This window comes from Vulpes lagopus, chromosome 24 (assembly GCF_018345385.1).
Source record: "Vulpes lagopus strain Blue_001 chromosome 24, ASM1834538v1, whole genome shotgun sequence".
Classification (NCBI taxonomy): Eukaryota; Metazoa; Chordata; class Mammalia; order Carnivora; family Canidae; genus Vulpes; species Vulpes lagopus.
The window spans coordinates 39,008,779-39,028,357 of record NC_054847.1 but is presented as its reverse complement, the minus strand read 5'-3'; the positions used below and the strand labels follow the sequence as shown (position 1 = coordinate 39,028,357).

At 40.0% G+C, this 19,579-nt stretch overlaps 1 long non-coding RNA gene across 1 annotated transcript in view; it reads right to left on the bottom strand.

Annotated features, from left to right (window-relative positions):
• Positions 1 to 863: 863 nt before the first annotated feature.
• The window catches only part of LOC121482160, a 38,268-nt gene continuing 19,552 nt past the window's right edge, over positions 864 to 19,579 (bottom strand). Inside the window, exon 3 of the long non-coding RNA XR_005985522.1 lies at positions 864 to 1,286. This is a non-coding gene — a long non-coding RNA (uncharacterized LOC121482160). The remainder of the gene's footprint in view (positions 1,287 to 19,579) is intronic.

Genomic DNA, 19,579 nt, shown 5'->3' with positions numbered 1-19,579 from the left:
GACTTTTTATAACATGGCAATATGATTAAAAGCTATTTAAAAAATGAAAAAACAATTGAATAGATTAAAAAACTGAAATTTACAACTTCTCTGTGAAAAAATGACACTGAAACTATGTTAAAAGATAAATAACAAACTGGGCAAAACATCTTTAACATAGAAAGTATTTCTCCAAATCAACAGGAGAAAGATGAAAAAAGGACAAGAAAATGAAATATGAGGAAGAGGAAAAATAAAATAAAAGGCATTTGAAAGATGATACTTACATTTATAAAGAAATATTATTTAAAACTACAATAATGTTCAACATTTTTCCTATTTTCTCATTAACAAAGATTTTTTTTTTCTTAAACATGACACTCATTAAAAAGACTTTGAATGAAAAAAAAAAAAAAATGACACTGACCAGTGTTAGGTAAAGTTACTAAAGACCAGGCACTCCTGCACAATGCCTTCAATTGTGAATCGATACTGTCTTCTTGAAGACAGATCAGATGTAACAAAATGTAAAATGTGCCTGCACTCTGTTCTACCAATTCCATTTTCAAGAATCTTAAGTATGAATTGTCCTAAAAGATCTTAAAAAAAAAAACAAACATCATTACAGCACTGCCTATATACTCACTGTAGCATTGCTTTTAATTTTGAAGAATAAGAATTTTTTTAAAATGCCGGAGTCAAAAGAGGAACCCAAGCACCTGAATTCTGAGAGGCGCAGAGGAGCGACAGAGGCGGAGGAGCGACAAAGTGGATTTAAATATTAAACCATCTTTGCATTTTGAAATAATCCCTCCTCTGACAAGTATCATTCCTTTACTACATGGCTGGAGTATATTCACCAATATTTTATTTCACAAACTTTTTCACCATACTTAGAAGACATATTTGATAAATTTTAAACTCATTTTAATACAAAAATCAAAATGATTTATTCATCTTGTTAGTTTCAACATGTTAGTATTTATCCTATTTCAGACTTTTAAGATGTTCATTGTTTATCGGTTTGCTTCTTTGGGTGGTTGGTTGGTTGGTTTTGGAGATAGGACAGCTTTTGTGTTCAGTTAAAAAAAATTTACATTTTTTAGCTTCTCTTGCAGCCTAGTGACAAAGCTGAAGCCCATGAGTTTTACGTGAAAGTTTGGGGGAACTTCTGGGAAGGCTTTTTAAAAGACATTATGGTGACTGGGAGATGTACTCATTTTCACTTTCTTCTTTTTCTTTCCTCTTGTCTGGAATATAATTATTATTGGTGAAGCTCCAGCAGTCCTCCTGGATCATAAAGCAACCTGAAAATGGAAAGCAAAGATGGTAGACGGAAAAGAATGACGGAAGGAACCTGAATCCTTGATGACTATGGAAGTGCATGTCTTTGTATTGCTTTTATGTGTGAAGTCCTTTTGAACCTTTATTTGTTTTTTTCTAAAGCATTAGCTATCCCTCATAGTTGTACGTCATCTGGAAATTTGATAGGTATGCCTCCTTTGGCCTAATTTAATTTTTATTCTTCTGGGTTAATCCAAACCCTTTGGATATATTTATTTAACTAACTATGAATTCCATTGACTATACCATTAACCAGCTAATATTTCTATACATTTTCCACTAAGATAGGAACACACTCTATATCAACTGTCTTGCCAAAGTAAAGTTAGATTTGTTCAATTCTCCCTATCTACTTATGGCATAATAAAGAATTTGTCTGGTCTTTGTCCCAGGTTCTTGGCAAGAAGCTTCAAAAGCCCTTGGAATTTCCTGAGTGATAGGAGTGTCTTTGTTATGTTAATGAGCAACTTAGAAGACTCCCAGATAGTTTGAGGAAGAGAGCTGGTCACCAGAAAGACTATCCACAGAGATTAGAGATGAGACTTGCAGCCTCCTCAACCTCCAAAGAAGGGAGGGGGATCAGAGATGGAATTCAATCACATGGTCAATAATTTAATCAATCATGCCTGAACCCTAGTAAAAATCAGAGTTCAACAGAGCTTCCTGGCTGGTGAACACAGATGATTTGAGAGAGTGATAGGTCCTGCCACCAAAAGAAGAGGGCGTAGAAGTTCTGTGCTCTTTCCCAGACCTAGCCTTATGTATGCTCTTTATAATAAAAGTGTAATTGTAAGTATAGCACTTTCCGGAGTTCTATGAGTAGTTCTAGTGATTTATCACACCTGAGGAGGGAACCTCCTGGACTAGAAGCCAGCGTGCCAGAAGTGTGGGTGTCCTGAAGACTCCATTTGTATCCAAAGTGTGGGCAATCCCATAGAGGACTGAGCCCTTAACTTAAGGGAATGGATACTAACTCCAGGTGGTTAGCATCAGAATTGTATTGCTGTGCACACAGTTGGTGTCTGAGTGCTACCCAAACTAATAATGTATCCAAAAGATAAAGAAAAACAAATTAGGTTGTTTGTTTGCTTGGTTCTCATAAACCCATCATAGTGCCTATGATTACACTTTCTTTTCTAAATTAAGCCACCTGTTTAATGATATGCTGTGTAACTTTGCTGGGAACGTTTATCAATCCTACCATTCCATAGACCACAAACTCCTCTTTTCACATTCTTTGGCACTTCACAAAGATTACCAGCTGATACGGAGATTTTATGTCACATTCCTTTAATTTGTAGAAAACCTGAGAAGATTTAGAGTGATTGGATGACCTTTCCCAAAGTCTTAGTTTTAGTTTCAGGACAGCAATATTTGTTCAAGTTGGGAACATGACTGCTGTAGAATAGTTCTATATTTTAAAAATATGTATTTTAGTAACTTTTCTAAAGTACTAATTCTCGACTAGGCGTTCCCTCCACCCGCCCTCACCCCCCCAGGAGACCTTTGCAATGATCAGAGGTATTTTTGGTTGTCATAGAAGGAGAAGTGTTACTGACCTATAATGGGTAGAAGTCAAGGATGCTACTAATCATTCTATAATGCATAGGACAGGTGCCCAGGGAAAGAACTGTCTGGTCCAAAATGTAAATGCTGCCAAAGTTGAGAATCGCCCTGTATTGTGCTTTCATATTTTCCTCCCTAGCAAGTAATTTGCTTTCCAAACAGGGAGACTCTCCTAATAAATGTTATCCACACTTAATTTAAGGAGATAGCATTATGTGAACGACAGCATGTGTGATTTGCGTGGACAATGGACTATGTTGTCCTGTCATGCATTTACTTTTAAGAAGGACCAAGATATCACTTGGAAGAGATTTATGCTATAGATTTTACTCATCTGTGGAATTTAGGAAACAAAACAAATGAACGTAGGGGAAGGGAAGGAAAAATAAAATAGTATGAAAACAGAGAGGGAGGCAAATCAGAAGAGACTCTATAGGAAACAAACTGAGGGTTGCTGGAGGGGAAGTGGGGAGAAGGATGGGGTAACTGGGTGATGGGCATTAAGGAGGGCACTTGATGTAATGAGCACTGGGTGTTATATGCAACTGATGAATCACTAAATTCAACCACTGAAACTAATAATATAGTATATGTCAACTAAATTGAATTTAAATACAATATTTATAAAACAAGAAAAAAAAAGAAAGAAAGTATAAGCTGTAAAAGAAAGGGTGGAGTCAGACCATCTTGGTCCAAGGACTAACAGCTGTTGTGTGAAGGAAAGAGCTATTTCAAAAATAGTTGAGGGGATCTGGGTGGCTCAGTGGTTGAGTGTCTGCCTTTGGCTCAGGGTGTGATCCCGGGGTCCTGGGATCGAGTCCCCCACTGGTCTCCCCACAAGGAGCCTGCTTCTCCCTCTGCCCATGTGTGTGTGTCTCTCTCTCTCATGAATAAATAAATAAAATCTTTAAAAAACAATAGTTGATGGTATTATCCTTTGATTCCACCACTCCTACCAAAAATTTATGTCAGACTGCCAAGAAATAAGTATGGTAACCAAAAATGTAAATCAGTTTTGTAGAAGCTTTGAGGGAAGGTAACTGTCAGTCCTCCATGAAACCACTGAGACTGACAGCAGCAGAAAACGTCCCAGGAGTCAATACACCTCGTGGCAAGAGATGTTAACCCATGTCACTTGACCATGACCATTAGATCGGTCCACTCCTGGGCAATATGTTGACAGAGAACCGCAAGGCCAGCCGTAGGAGCCAGGGAAAAGGAAAAAGCAGGCGCCACACGGAAGCCAATGGTATTGCAGATAGAAGGACAGGCCAACGCTACTGAGAGTGTGAAGTGTGAAATTACTGCAGGGTCCCTGGAATTCCTCCAGTCATGCAGGAGGATGTGCTAGGGAAGCAATGACAGCCAAGGAAACAGGTTACAGAGTATCTAAGAGTATTAAAGGTATCTAAACCAGCTTGGCTTCTTACTACCTGAGTGCTACACAGATGAATCCAATTAATCCAATCTCATTTCAGTCCATTTGTGTCTACACTGCTCAAAGGAAATCTTCTTTTCTGGACATATAAAGGACCATGATTATTCCAAACTTATTTCAAGGGCTTACACATAATAATCGATTGACTGGCTGATTTTTTTTCCCTCTTTTGCAAGGTCTGAAGTTTTCTCATTAGACTGGAAGTCATTAAGTCAAAGCTGTTGACACCCAGGAACTTATTTGCCGGGGGCCCCCAAGTGAAATGCACTGCCTGAGGATATGAACTTAAAGTCTACCTGGAGTCAAACCTGGATACCAGAAATAATATGCATTGATTGCTGGCAGCTGTAAGTCATCCCTCCCTCCTCTGAGTTACCTTGGACACCGTCCTCTTAACTTTGTCTATGTGGTACTATTATTTATACATAATTATTGTTTCTGTTATTATTTATCATTTCTATAGAATTCTCATCTCCTCTCTGAGACTTTATGAAGTCAGCACATTAGAGCAGATTCCAGAACTCAATATCTCTATGCCCCCTTTTAGGTGACAAGTCCAAATTGTCTACATCCAACATAACATAGTATATTATGGTTCACTTATCATACGTCATTTCGGCTATGTTTAGCCGAAACACAACTCTCTACACGGTCAGAAAAAAGGTGGTCGAATCACTTCACGGGGACCAAATCATGATGCCTTTCCTCACACCATGCCACCATTTCTATTGCAGCCATGCATTTCATTGAATTAAATATGAAAACACACATCCGAGACTTCCTTAGGGAAACCGAATCAATTTCAGGGGAATGAGAGTAAACCAGTAACTTCTTCTGATAGCTATTAGGATACACTTATTTTTAAAGAGGGTGAGAGATCACTGCAGGGAGGTGCCTTTACTGGGATACTCACCCAGTCCATCCCTATGGGACTTTGTTCCCATCCCATCCATTCCAATTGGACAGAGCTAGCTCTTCCAGGTGCCCTGAGCTCATGGTTCTAGAAGCAGGGGAGCTCTGGCCAGCAGGATTTCACAGCGTGGTGCGTCTGCCTTCCCTCTTGCGCTCCCCTCACTGAAGCCCTACCCATCCTCCAAGGCCTATTTCCAGCTCCATCCTCCTGCCAGGCCTTTCCCGCTACTCCAGGCTACGCTAAGCTGCTCCCTCCCAAGTCTCGCTCCTACAGTGTATCTCCTAGCTCTTCGGTTATGTTGGCATTGTCTTCCCAAGTGGATCATAAACTTCCTGGGATCTCTCCCCTCCAAATCCTAGCACAGTGTCGGACTTCCTTTGGTGCCCAGTAAATATTTGTCAACTGACTGGGTGGTGAGAAACCACAACACACAGTTGGGACGGGGGAAGAACTAAAAGCAGTTGATAGAGATCTCAGATTTGGTCAAATTTAGATTCCATCTAAACTTATCTATGTGTCTTTACAAAACGAGCCTCCCGGTTGTCGTTGGCTCTGGAGTTAGCAGATTGGTCCACTGAGCGTCAGATTTTGGGGTGTTATTGTTTAGTTGGCTTTCCTGGGACGTAACTCCGAGAAGATGGATGGCAGCGTGTTCTTAATACACTACACAGCCTATTGATTTTATATGTCATCAATGTATATTGTGTGTCTACACTATTACCAGGAGAAGCAGGAGGCACGCGTAGTTATGCCACTGCCTTCAGCCCGTCGTCCCATGCTGTGCCCTATGGGAAGCCACTGATTCTTACACTTGGAGCCGGGACAACGCAACTTAATCAGACTGACAGGAAACAGGCAGCAATTACAGTGTGCTGCTACATCTGCTGGGTTCCACTTCACTGAAGGAAGAGTTATCTCAATTTTAATGTACATCCCTTTTTCATGTTTCATTTAACCTCTGCTGTATTATTAAACACATCAAAATATAATGACACTCGTTAAAGAAGAAAAAGAGGACAGTTGGGATATTTTGGACTGTATCTCCTATATTTGTAACTTAATTGTATCATTTTTGCTTCTCTTCAACATCTCCCCCTGGTGAATAACTAATTCAGTATATAGATATTTAAATAGCAAGTGGGGAACTGGCTGTTTAAACACCTACATCAACACCGAGTTCAGCTACAATGAAATATCCCTCAATCATTTGTCTGTTTTCACTAGGAGTGCTTCTCTTTTCAAAAACATTCTTTTGCAATGTGTCAAAATAGCTAGTTTACCCATTACTGCAGTGCACATAAACTGCTTTAAGAGCAGCTCAATGAAATTACTCGGGAATGTCTCTGTAATATGACTCAGGAGACCTTTGGAACTTAAGCTAGCAGGTGTCTCGCTTGCCAGCCCACCCTAGAGCAGCCCCAGCCTCATCAGCGGGCCGAGCCTGCTGACCTGAGATGCAGGACCCATTAAACCATACATTTCTGCAAGACAAATACGATGACATACCAGGCTGAGCCTCTCATCTGGAGGTTGCTTTTCTTTTTTTCTTTCCATTTTGATTCTCTGATCCGCCTATCTTTCTTTGAACTCCAGTTCTGTAATTGTACCTGAAGTATTTAGTAAACCTCCCTAAGAATTAGGCATCCAACAGAGATTAATTGAGACTCGATTGCAAACTTTCTGCTGTACAAGATTCCAGAGAAATAATGGAAATGTGATATTGGGCTTTCACTTAAACTCGTAAATACATTTTGACCGAGTAGAAACCACAAGACGTTTGTGGGAGTTGTTATGTATCAGGGGAAACAGAGGAAAACAGTAATAGTTAAAGACATGCTTCTATGTAAATGGGTAATTAGGCAAAAAAAACTCCAGTGCCCAATTTTTTAAAATTCTTAGATTTTTCTTTAAAGAATAATCAAAATATTACTGACATATCCACATCAGTAATAAGCAATCTACTTATGGTAGTGGTATGGGAATGCGTCTGTGTTTTCAAGGAGTTAACAATGTAGTTGCATAATCAAAAACAAATACAGAAAAAGATAATCCGGAGCCCAAACAGGTTCCTATCAGTATTACGGAACTAATTACCAGCAACACTTTCATGGCTTATGTTCATACTTAGGGGAACAAAAAAGCGCCACGGGCCCTGAGATCTCCTTTGGAATAAAAGCAACCTGATGTCCAGCCAGCAAACACCTAAATAAGCCTTCATTCTGATGGTTCATTCCCCTGCCACATGGTTGACAACAAGTTAATATTATTCCTGGACAAAAGAGTAAAATAAAAGCAACACTGCTTAACTCTTCTTTACTTATATACTCACTACAGGATCATGATCATCAACCTTACAGAGAATAAGTATCACTAAGAGAGAAGGGGAACACAAGTTTGGAGCTATGATTACCACTAGCCATGTTGACTGTATTCAAATCTCAGGCCCAAACAAGTTATATCCCTGGATGCCCCAAGTACTTGCAAATGTGATCTCAAAATCAATGCTAGAAGTCTTTGAAAAATAATGGAGAAGAAGAGAGATGCCAGAACAACATAAGGTAATATTGTCCTGTCTTTCCAAAGAAAGGAGAGAAGATAAAGAGCAAATTTCAGAAACTACTGGACTAGTGAGTTTAATGCTTATTTTCATTAATATTTTCTAATGAATGATTAATCATTGACAAGAGGAGAAGAATAACTTTGAAAAGAAGCAATCGCTGAGCTTAACATAGGTTTACTAAAAACAAGTAAATCTGAGGAGATACCACTACACAGCTACTAGAATGGCCAAAATATAGAACACTGATAGCAAATGCTGGCACAGGTGTAGACTAATGGGAACTCTCCCATGTTGCTAGTGGGAATGCAAAATGGTATACCCAACTGGGAGGAGAGTCAGGCAGCTTCTTACAAAACTAAATATTCAAGATGATCCAGCAATCTCACTCTTTGGTATGTACCCAGAGGGACTGAAACCTTCTATCCACACAAAAATCTACACACAGATGTTTATAGCAGCTTTATTCATAATTGCCCAAACTGAAAGCAACTAAGATGTGCTTCAGTCACTGAATGGGTTAGAAAGATGTGGTTCATCTAGATAATGGAATATTATTCAACGTTTAGAAAAATGAGCTATCCAACCTAAGAATCCAGCAATAGATAAATGGATAGAGAAGATGCAGTATATATATTCAATGGAATATTACTTGGCCATAAACAAGAATGAAACCTCGTCATTTGTAAAAACATAGATGAACCTAGAGGGTATTATGCTGAGTGAAATAAGTCAGACAGAGAGAGATGAATACCGTATAATTTCACTTAGGTACAGAATCTAAAAAAAAAAACAAAAAACAAAAACAGGAACAGAAACAGACCCATAAATACAAAGAACAAACTGATGGTTCCCAGAGGGTTAGGAGGAAGGGATCTGAGCACGATGGAGGAAGGGGGGGCGGTGGTGGGAAATATGGGTTTCCAGTTATGGAATGAGTAAGTTACAGGATGAAAGGCACAGCATAGTTTGTAATAGTGTTGCATGGTGCCAGATGGTAGCTACACTTGTGGTGAGCATAAAATAACCTATAGACTTGTTAAATCACTATGTTGTACGCCTGAAACTAGTGTAACATCGTGTGTCAGCTATACTTAAATATTTTTTTAAAAAAAAGAAAGAAATTATTTCTCAAGTCATGAAAAGATACAGAAGAAACTTAAATGCATTTACTAAGTGGAAGAAGCCAATCTGAAAAGGCTGCACACTGCATGTATGTGCCACACATATTGTATAGTATGTACAACATACTGCTATATGCACTCCTATATGACATTCTGGAAAAGGCAAAACTATGGAGACAGTACAAAGATGAGTGGCTTTCAGGGGAGGGTGGAAAAGGGAGGAATGAATAGGTGGAAGACAGATGATTTGGGGGACAGGAGCCCTGAGTGTGGGGAGCTCTGGAGTCTGTAGGTGTAGCTGCCAAAACCAGCGAGTTCTCACCTCTGAGCCTCCAGGACTCACTCCCTCGGAGAAAGGCCTCTTTTAGATCCAGAAAGGCGGCCGCTGCACCTGTGAATGAAGTGAGGGTCTCCCCAAATAAGGGAAGCTGTCCCCAGTGAGGCTACGGCTGGTTCCCACCACATCTTGGACCATGTGGTATGATCAGCTCAGAATTTGAACTGGAAGGAATTTGAGCTGGAGGCAACCTTGGAGACAGTCCAGGCCACCCCTCTGGTGATACAGGAGAACTTTGAGGCTCAGGACACTGAAGAAACTTGTTTAGGATCTCACATGTTCGAAGACCCGGATGGACTAGAACTTGTGTCTCCTCTGGCTGACCCACTGTTCTTTCCACTACATGAGTGGTTCTCAAAGTGGTCCCAGACCAGGAGCATCAGTGTCACCTGGGGGATTGTTGGGAATGCAAATTCCCACCTCCCATCCCAGACCGCATGCCTCAGAAACTTTAGGGATGCAGCCCAGGACTCATCCTGATGCTCAACTCCCCTTTTTCTTTTTTAAGAAAGACATTTATTTATTTATTCATGAGAGACACAGAAAGAGAGAGGCAGAGACACAGGCAGAGGGAGAAGCAGGCTCCATGCAGGGAGCCCGATGCCGGACTCGATCCCAGGTCTCCAGGATCACACCCTGGGCTGAAGGCAGTGCTAAACAGCTGAGCCACCCGGGCTGCCCTCAACTCATATTTAAGAACTCCCATACTACACAATGTTCTCACTCATTAAAGGACCCATTCGCCTATTTGCCTGACAACAGAATTCCTGATACTGTAGCAGATCAAATAGGGGTGATTTTTTTAGGTTTTTGTTTTGTTTTGTTTTGTGTTTTGTTTTTTGTTTTTCTTTCTTTTTTTTTCTTTTTTCTTTTTTTTTTTTTTTTTTTAGGCCTTTCAATGTCATCCTTATAGAAAGGTTTCCTACAAAATCAACTTCTTCAGTGCTGAGATTTCTACTGTTCGATTTATTTCTTCCATCAACAGTGTAAAACCACTGTTAAAAGGCAAACAGCACGGCTAAGTCAATACATAGTAAAACATCAATGAGAGTAATATTAACAAGTTCTGCTGAAATCTCATTAGGATCCAGACTCCATACTATATAGACAATGTCAGCAGCAGCAATTTGCAACCTCTTATAAACTGATTTTTCAGGTTAGTCTAACCTCTTATACAGCCAACATCGAAAGGACATATAAGTACTAATGGAAAGAGACAGGGTTGGGGAGCATATAAGGTCCTGAGCAGGGAGCTGAGGGTCCATGGAAAGTCCCCTAGGAAAGAGTCTAGGTCCCCAGGAAGCAAGATGAGGGCCAAGGTACTCGGGGGAAGATGTTCAGACAGGGGCTGAGGCATAGAAATAGGAACTGAAAAGGGGCTACTGTGTATGGTTGTGTAGCCTGCGCACTGCACAATTCCAGAGGACAATATCCACACAGACAAGATGCCAAGTGGCGATGCTGAGATAAAATTCCACCTACTTTAAACATTGCAGGCTGCTGGTTTCCTCTCAGAATTGGGCCCTGCTGCTGGAAGTTCCTGAGATGTCAGTGGAACTACAGTGTTCTGGCCACACAGGCTGAGTGATTGTAGGGGGATGGGATGGTGTGAGATTTGTTGATTCCCTGAACTCCTCACAAAGTAAGCCCTCTGGAGGTCTTCAGTCCATGCCACTTTCCTGGGACATGTTTGAAAAAGGGCCTAAAGCTGATACCTTTCTGCCCCTGAGTCCTGCTACATGCACTCCTCGAGGAAAAGTTCTGCGAATTGGTATGGTGATTTTTTTCTCCTTTGTTTTATAAGTGAATTCATTTGTAGAATGACCAATGGTTACCCTGCAGTCTCTGAAAAGACATAAACCCTCCTGAGTAAACCAGAAATAACCTGGATATCAAAGATCAGGTCTGGGAGTTGCCAGGAGCGAAAGCAGAACATCAGCTACCCTCCGATGTAGATAGACACCATCAATTTGAAACTCAATATTGTAAATGTATCAAATTCTGTCTTGAGGTAACCTGCCAGGCACTATAATTTTTTTTTGTATTGATGTCATCTTTCTCTAAAGTTGGAAGCCCAGAGGATTTCGTTTGTTCAAATCAGCTCCAGATGGAGAAGATTCTAGAAACAACTGGGCATTCTGCAGGCCCCCAAGTCAGATTTTGGTGCTGGACCTGAGGACTGAGAAAACATAGGCAGTTCAAGATTCAGAAGAAATAAAACAGTGTATCCAAAGGGCCCAAAAGATGTATGAAAAAGCAAAAGTGAAGTTAATAAAAGTTTAAAAGAACTGGGGAGGGAGCACCGGAGTGGCCCAGTCAGTTAAGTATCCAATTCTTTTTTTTTTTTTTTTTTAAGATTTTAGTTATTTATTCATGAGAGACACAGAGAGAGAGGCAGAGACACAGGCAGAGGGAGAAGCAGGCTCCCTGCAGGGAACCCGATGCAGGACTCGATCCCAAGACCCTGGGATCACTCCCTGAACAGAAGGCAGATGCTCCACAACTGAGCCACTCAGGTGCCCTCAGGATCCAACTCTTGATTTCAGGGTCCTGCGTTTGCATCCACTTCTCCCTCTTCCTTTGCTTCTCCCTTTATTCATGCTCTCTCTTTCTCTCAAATAAATTAACAAAATCTTTTAAAAAAATTAAAAGAACTGGGGAGACTAGATACCAAAGGAAGATGTGTTAAAATAGGAGAAAAGATTGTAGCAAGTAGTGATGGGCTGCCCACCAGCCCAAGGCTTTCGCTTCCCTACCAAAACTTACACTATTACTTAGTGTTGCTTAATCGATTTTTTTATTATTATTATTGCTGCGCATGGGAATTATTATTACCAGGAGGAAAAAAACAATAATAATTTAGAAGGTCCTTTTTACTTCCAATTTCTTTGATTCCACAACAATAAAAGTAACAACTACCACTTTGACAGCATTCACTGCAAGCCAGGCCCTGCCTAATACATCTTAGTGACATTGCTCTTCACCACCACCTTCTGAGCGAGGTGCCCTTAAATTCGATAGGCTGTGCCCACAACCACTGCCCGCACCGCCTATACCCTGCTACCCCGCACAGAGAAGCAGCGACGTCTGTCCTCGAACACTTTACAGATGTGCAGGACGTGCCTTCCACCTCATCCACGTGGAACAAACTTGCCCCTTTAACAACTAGTCAAGAAAAGGCCCCAAAACACTGCTTTGTGTCTTAAAACGAATGAATATCTGCCTGTAATCACTGAAATCAATTCGATATCGTATGTCACAAAGCTGAGTATTTGGGATTCAAGTTTGAGATTCGAGATTGGTTTTCCAGGGCTGCCTAACAAAGTACTGGAGGCTGGATGGCTTCTATCACCGAAATTTATTTTCACACAGTTTTGAGGCTTGTGATCTAAGATGAAGGTATCAGGAAGGTTGGTTTCCTTGGAGGTTTCTCTCCTTGGCTTATAGATGGCTATCTTCTCCCAAGGTCTTCAAATCATCTTCTCTTTCTACGCAACTGTGTCCTAATCTCCTCTTCTCATAAAGACACCACTCATACTGGATTAGGAGCTCTCTTAATGATCTCATTTTAAATTAATTACCACTCTAAGGGCCAAGGGCCAAATACAGTCAGATCTGGGGTATTAGGGGTAAGGACTTCAACGTATGAATTTGGTAGGGCAGGGGGCAAAATTCAGCCCATGTAAAGGTCTCTGGACCAAATGGATTCATATTTTTCGTCCTTGCATCAGAATGTAGAAGCTTTATCTGCACCTAGGAACATTTTCTAGAATCAGAGCCCGTAATGCCACTGCCATTTTTATCACCTTTAGTCAGCAGTCACTGTGCTTGTTTCATGCTGATTTTAGGGGGCGTAGAGGGTGGGGACGCCTGCTGTAGTTCCCAGAGTGGATCATAGGCGCATTACATCATTGTATGGTAAACACCTACTGGTACAAAGCCTCTCTTTAGAATCTTCAAATTTAACATTAAATATAAGCTCCTAACCAGATCCTAAATCCTATCATTATGAGGAAGTCATATGTTGAAAACCAGCTCTAAAAGAAATCCCTTTATTTGAAATGCAAAGAATTTATTTTGATTTACTTTTCCATTGATTTCACTCTATGTAGTCCTGGGTCAGTCACCAACTGAAACTTATTTCTACAGAGGATATTATCTAAGAATAACAATCTGCTTATTCAGATTATGGTGGCTCTATCAGGTCATGTCCAAGGAAGTATATTTAGACAAACCTAACTTAAAGAATGGCATAGTATGGTACACAGAGTTATAATTTTCTCCAAAAATGTTTGCTAAAAAATAGATTTGGGGGCAATTCATATGATAGATACCTAATTTTCCACTTTTAACTATTAGTGGTATTCAGGAATTAAATCATTGCCTTTTGCACATTTTTAAGCTTACAGCTACATAAATCTGCTTAATGAAATGAATATTTTCCATTAGTTTTAAGCATTTGAGAAATGGCCAATGTCTGAAATTTGAATCACACATGAAATGGACATTAAGCTAAGGTGGTCTGACAAATTACTGCAAAACTACTTGGCAAAATGACTTCACTGAGCCTAAGCTAAATCCAAAATAAACCAAATTAAACCTAAAACTCCAAAAACACCAAATCCCATGATTTGCAACAAATACTACATAATTCTTGAACTTAATGAAATGCAAAAAAAAAATGATGTCTAATAAAGAGCAGTTGGGATATACTGACTTACTAAGAGCTTGTAAGATGACAGGACTTGAAAGAATAAATCTGTTCAAAGGAATTGAAGCCACCTTGAGAGGATTACTAAAATGATTCATATGATTAATGCTTCCGATTTTGATATATGTTATCTATCACAGTGAAATTATTTTAAAAGGATTAAAGAGTAAATTGACTTAAAATCCAAAAAAATGCTAAAGGATGGATAAAAGTAAATAATTCTAATAGCAATGAACTAAAAAGGCAATGGGCATACTTTTAAAAAAATGGCAAAAAAAAAGACCTAAAAAATGCAAAAATATTGGTAAAGTAGAAACTTATTTTTAAAAGACTAGAAAGGAGTCAATATGAATTGTTAGGATATGTATTTGAAATATAGAAGTTTGTCTCCTAATAATGTATTTTGAATATTAAATATTTCATAAAATTAAACCACCCTGTGTCCATTAACAAGTACATGTAGAATATTTAAAATACGACTATGAAGATGGAATGAAAACCAATCAACTAGAACTCTACAGAATCTTTTTTTTTTTTTTTTGAACTCCACAGAATCTTAAACATCTGTTAAAACCATCTCATTCAATAGGAATTGCTATAGCAGTTAAAAGAAACATTCTGGGTAAATATCTAAGTTCAGCAATTTCATCACCGAGCAAACTGATTTGGGGCATTTTGATCTAGAATCAAACAAGAGACCCTTCTTGTCTAGCTCACTGTTAGATTTTAGCATTCTCTCCTGCTCATCTCTACTTTAAACCAACTCTCTGATTTCTTCCATCTTTCCATTCTTTCTATTCTTTCTACATATCTATGGCCTCAAGAATTGCAGAGTTTGAATTTTATCCCAAACAGAGGGACAAAGGCTTGGATTTGGAATGGAATTGTGTTGATTAAAAAATATTTATAGGGATGCCTGGGTGGCTCAGTCGGTTAAGCATCCAACTCTTGATCTCAACTCGGATCATGATCTCAGGGCTGTGAGTTCAAGCCCTTTGCTGCACTCTGCAGTGGGCATGGAGCCTACATAAAAAAAATTATTTAAAAAATTATATATATTATCACTTCATACCCCCTAGGGTGGCTACAATCAAAAAGACACACAATAACAAGTATAGAGGATGTGGAGAAATTAGAACTCTCATTCATTGTTGGTGGGGACTATAAAATGGTGCAGCCAGTTTAAAAATTCCTCAAAATTTTCAACATGGGGTTAGCATTTGACCCAACAGCTATACTCCTATAGCTATACCTATACCCAAGAGACTGAAAACATACGTTCACACAAAAACCTGGACACAAAATTTCAGAGCAGCCTTATTCATAATAGGCCCCAAATGGAAACAATGCAATGTCCACCTGATGAAAGGATAAACAAAATGTGGTATATCCCTATAAAACAATGTTATTTTGCCATAAAAAGCAACTAGGTATTGATCCATGCTACAACATACAGGAAACTTGAATACAAGCTACATGAAAGAAGCTAGTCACATTGTAGGATTCCATTAAAGGAATGTCCAGAATAGGCAAGTCCATACAGATAGGAAGTAGGTCAATAGTTGTCTGAGACTGAAGGTTTGGGCACATGAGGAGTAACTGTTAATGGACACAAGTTTTCTTTCAGGCTTATTTAGAAAATGTTCTAAAATTAGATAGTGGTGATGATTGTGTAATTCTGTGAATATACTAGAAACCATTAAATTGGACACTTTATAAAATGATTAATTTTATGATTTGTGAATTAAATCTCAAGGACTCTGATATATATATATATATACACACAGATATATGTACGTATGCACACATACATAGATATGATTACTCCTTTCATTGTGGAATTTAGGGACTAAGATATATTTACATATATAAATTTTATGGAAATGAGACTATGTTATTCATGCTGTTTTGTAACATGGCATTTCACTCAAAAATATGTCTTGGATATATTTCCCTACTGAAATATATTTCCCTATATATATACATGTTATATATATGTATATAAAATAATATATATAAAATTCTTTTAAATAGCTCTACAGTACACCATTTAAATCATTACCAATGTTCTGGTAGAGCAACCGTGTAGTTATGGATATACACACATGTGTGTATGAATATTTACACAGAAACATGTGTCCATATGTATATTTGTGTGATTCTTCGATTATTTGCTAAAGAAAAATCTAGATAAAATCCTACAAGTGGGATTTCTGGGTCACTGTATACATCTTAATGTTGATCCATATTGCTAAATTGCCTTCTAGAAAAGTTATTTTTATAAGATTATATTCCCGGCCAGCTGTGATGGAGACTGCCCCTTCCCCTGTTCACACCTTCATCCTCAATCCTGAATACCCTCAGAGCCCGTTTTACCTTTACCAATCTGACTTGTTATTGTTGCTTTGAGAGCATCTATTTGATTATTATTGAGGTTGAATATCTTGTGCACACTTTTTAGCCACCAGTATTTCTTTTGTAAATTATTGTTGTAGTGCCTGTCATTTTCTTATAATTGCGTAAGTTCTTTTTTGTTGAGTAGGGACCTTGCTGTTAGACATGTTGAAATGGCTCTCCCTACCAAAAAATGGCTTTAAGGTTTAAGTCAAGGAGGCGCAGTTGGTTGAGTGTCTGCCTTTGGCTCAGGTCATGATCTCGGGGTCCTGGGATCAACTCCCACATAGGGCTCCCCACGGGGAGCCTGCTTCTCCTTTTGCCTCTGTCTCTGCCTCTCTCTCGCTGTCTCTTAGGAATAAATAAATAAATTTTTTTTTTTAAAAAAAGCTTTATTCAAGTAGATGTGCCCTATTAGCCTGGAAGAGCCAGCATTAGTGTCATCTTTGACTGTGGACTCTAACAAGATAGGAAGATGGAACTGGCTGTTTTAGGAGCTAGTGAACTTCTTGTCATCGGAATATTCTAATATAGACTACTGGGCCACCCAGCCAGGACGTCACAAGAAGCAATTCAAACATCAGAGGAGTGGTTGGACAAGGTGACTTTTATGATCCCTTCCAACCCTGAGAGTGTAGGAGTTTGTAAGTGAGACAAATATTTAACTTCATGAAAGGCAACCTACCGCACCTGTGATAACAAGTGAGGAATTGATTCCTATCACACACACACACACACACACACACACACACACCCTCGTGGGAGTGGAATAGTCTGCTCTCAGATGCCAACAAAAGGTAAGTGTGTGTACATTTTCACCTTTATGTTTCTATATATGTGCACGTGAGGAAGATACAAAGGAGAAAGGTGCATGAACAACTAAGTAAGTACATTTCTGTGTGTTTTCATATTTGTTCGATGTAAAGAACATTCTAGGGTGGAAAATCAAAGGGTGGACAGATTTCTATTATCAAAGCAAAAAGAGAAATATATATACTTCCAGAAAAAGGAAGAACAAAGAAACAACCAAATAAGCAAACACCATTCTGTTGTGTTAGAGCTTTCTCCTTCCTTCCATGTTTGATTATTTAATCATCTGAACAGTTGCTTCAATTCTTTTTTGCCTTGTTTCAGAGTGGCAGAAGTTATCATTGAAATAAGATTATTAATAGCCATTATTTATAGAGTAAAAATTGATCCAAATACTCACACACACACATTTAATTTTCCTAACTCCATGAAATAAATGCTGTTATTAATCCCATTTTACAGATGAGGAACTGAGGCACAGAGAAGTTAGGTAACTTGCCACAAGTCACACAGCTAATGAAGTAGGGAGGCCAAAATTTAAAGTTGGGCAGCCAGTCTCCAGGCGGAATCAAAGGTTCAGCCCCCCAGCACAGTGGGTACACTAAGCCTTAGAGTCTGCAGTATTCCCGGCATCAAGTTCATGCTCCAATACTTAGAGCTCTGTGACTCTGGAGGAATCCTGCCCCTGCCCTGAGCTTCAGTTTCCTCAGTTATAAAACGTCACCGGTGTCCCTGACAGAGCAGTGGGGAGAAGGAAGCGAGACCATGTTGGAATCTGAAACAGGGGACGCCTCCTACATCACAGCGACCTGCATTTACTTGCTCCAGATGCAAATGCCATCCACGTTTAGGGCCTGACGTCTCCTAAAGACAACCCATGTCATAAAGCCAGGCCTTTTAGGAAAGTTGCAAGTGTATCCGGAAAAATACCAGGGTGGCAATGAAAGCCTCCTCCAACCCTTCGAGTGCTGCGGGGGTGATAAGACCACTTGCTACCAGAAGGGCCCTGTTATCCTGCGCGCAGATCCCTACAGCTCTGGCAGGATTGGGTAATCTCAGGTGATAAGAGAGATGTAAGGAATTACAACTCCTGATAAAGCACTGTGCTTCTGTTTGCTCATACTTTGAGGAGATATGGGGGACACAGATAAAGTACTGGCAAAAGCCCCAGGTGGGCTGAAAACACGTCCTCCTGCCCGGGAGCCTTGGGGGTGGCGACTGGGGGCCCGGCCTGCTACCGTATTTGCTCTGCTTATCTCAGAGCACCCGCAGCCATCGAGGGCCAGGTCAGGCCGGGACACTCCAGGAAGAGTGGAGTGAGGGCCTGGCTCCTCTGAAGGGAGAAGGAGCCCCTTGGCCTCAGATGCTGTCCTGTGGCATCACGGGAACATGCATTCAGGTGTGGAGGGGTCACAGATCTGAGACTTTCCCCAGACACCAGGACCAGATTGTCCCATGGAAGGGTCAGGCTTGCCTTCCACTGGCTGGATGTGAGGCAGGCTAAGTCCCTGGGGCACCGACCTGACCAAGGGGCGGGTATTTCTTACTGGGTCAGATGGGAGAAGGGGGTTAGAGTCTTAATGACTTCTGAGCAAGTCCTTGAGTAAAGAATGAACAGGGTGGTGACAGGCATTCACCAGGCTGGTGGGACAGCCACCGTGCAAGTGCGACAGCATGAAACGCGCAGATGGGTGCAGTAGTTCGTGGAGCATTCTATAGAAAGGAAGCCGATAATTTTACCAGGCTTTTCTGTACCTTCTTATCCCCCTCCTCCCGAATTTCCTATGAGAGAATACCAGCTCCGCACATAAATACATGTTATACTTAAAGAAATGAAAAAAAAAAAAGCCAACTTGCTGAAGACAGAGAAGTATTTCTAAAAATGACGTTAACTACAGTGAGAGGAAACCAGAGTGCTAGCAGAAGAATAAATTGGTGCAACCTTTAGTAAAGCGAGTTGTAGCTACCTAGTTAAAAAAAAAAAAATGACGTGCACAGGGACTTGGACTTTGCATCACCAGCATGTTTTCCTTCATCCAAAGGGGAAAACACGTATGTAAAGCTTTCACTCACTTATTAAACGATGATTTCCTGACTCCCCACATGTGACAGATGGATGGATGGATGGAATAGTGAACAAAGAGGGGAAAACCTTGCCCCCATGCAACTTATCTGAACAAATAAGCAGATATTTCGTTTAATTTCAGAGAATGAGAAGTGGTATGAAATGAAGAGGAAGGAGAATGGCAGGGGGAGGTGTGCTCCAAGAAGGTGCCATTTGAACAAGAGCCCAAATTAAGGGGAAAAGGGGACCATGCAAACATCTGGGCGGACAGCATCCTAGGCAAAGAATACAGTGGTGACCTGTACCAGTAAAATAAAGGAACAAACAAAAATAATGGAAAC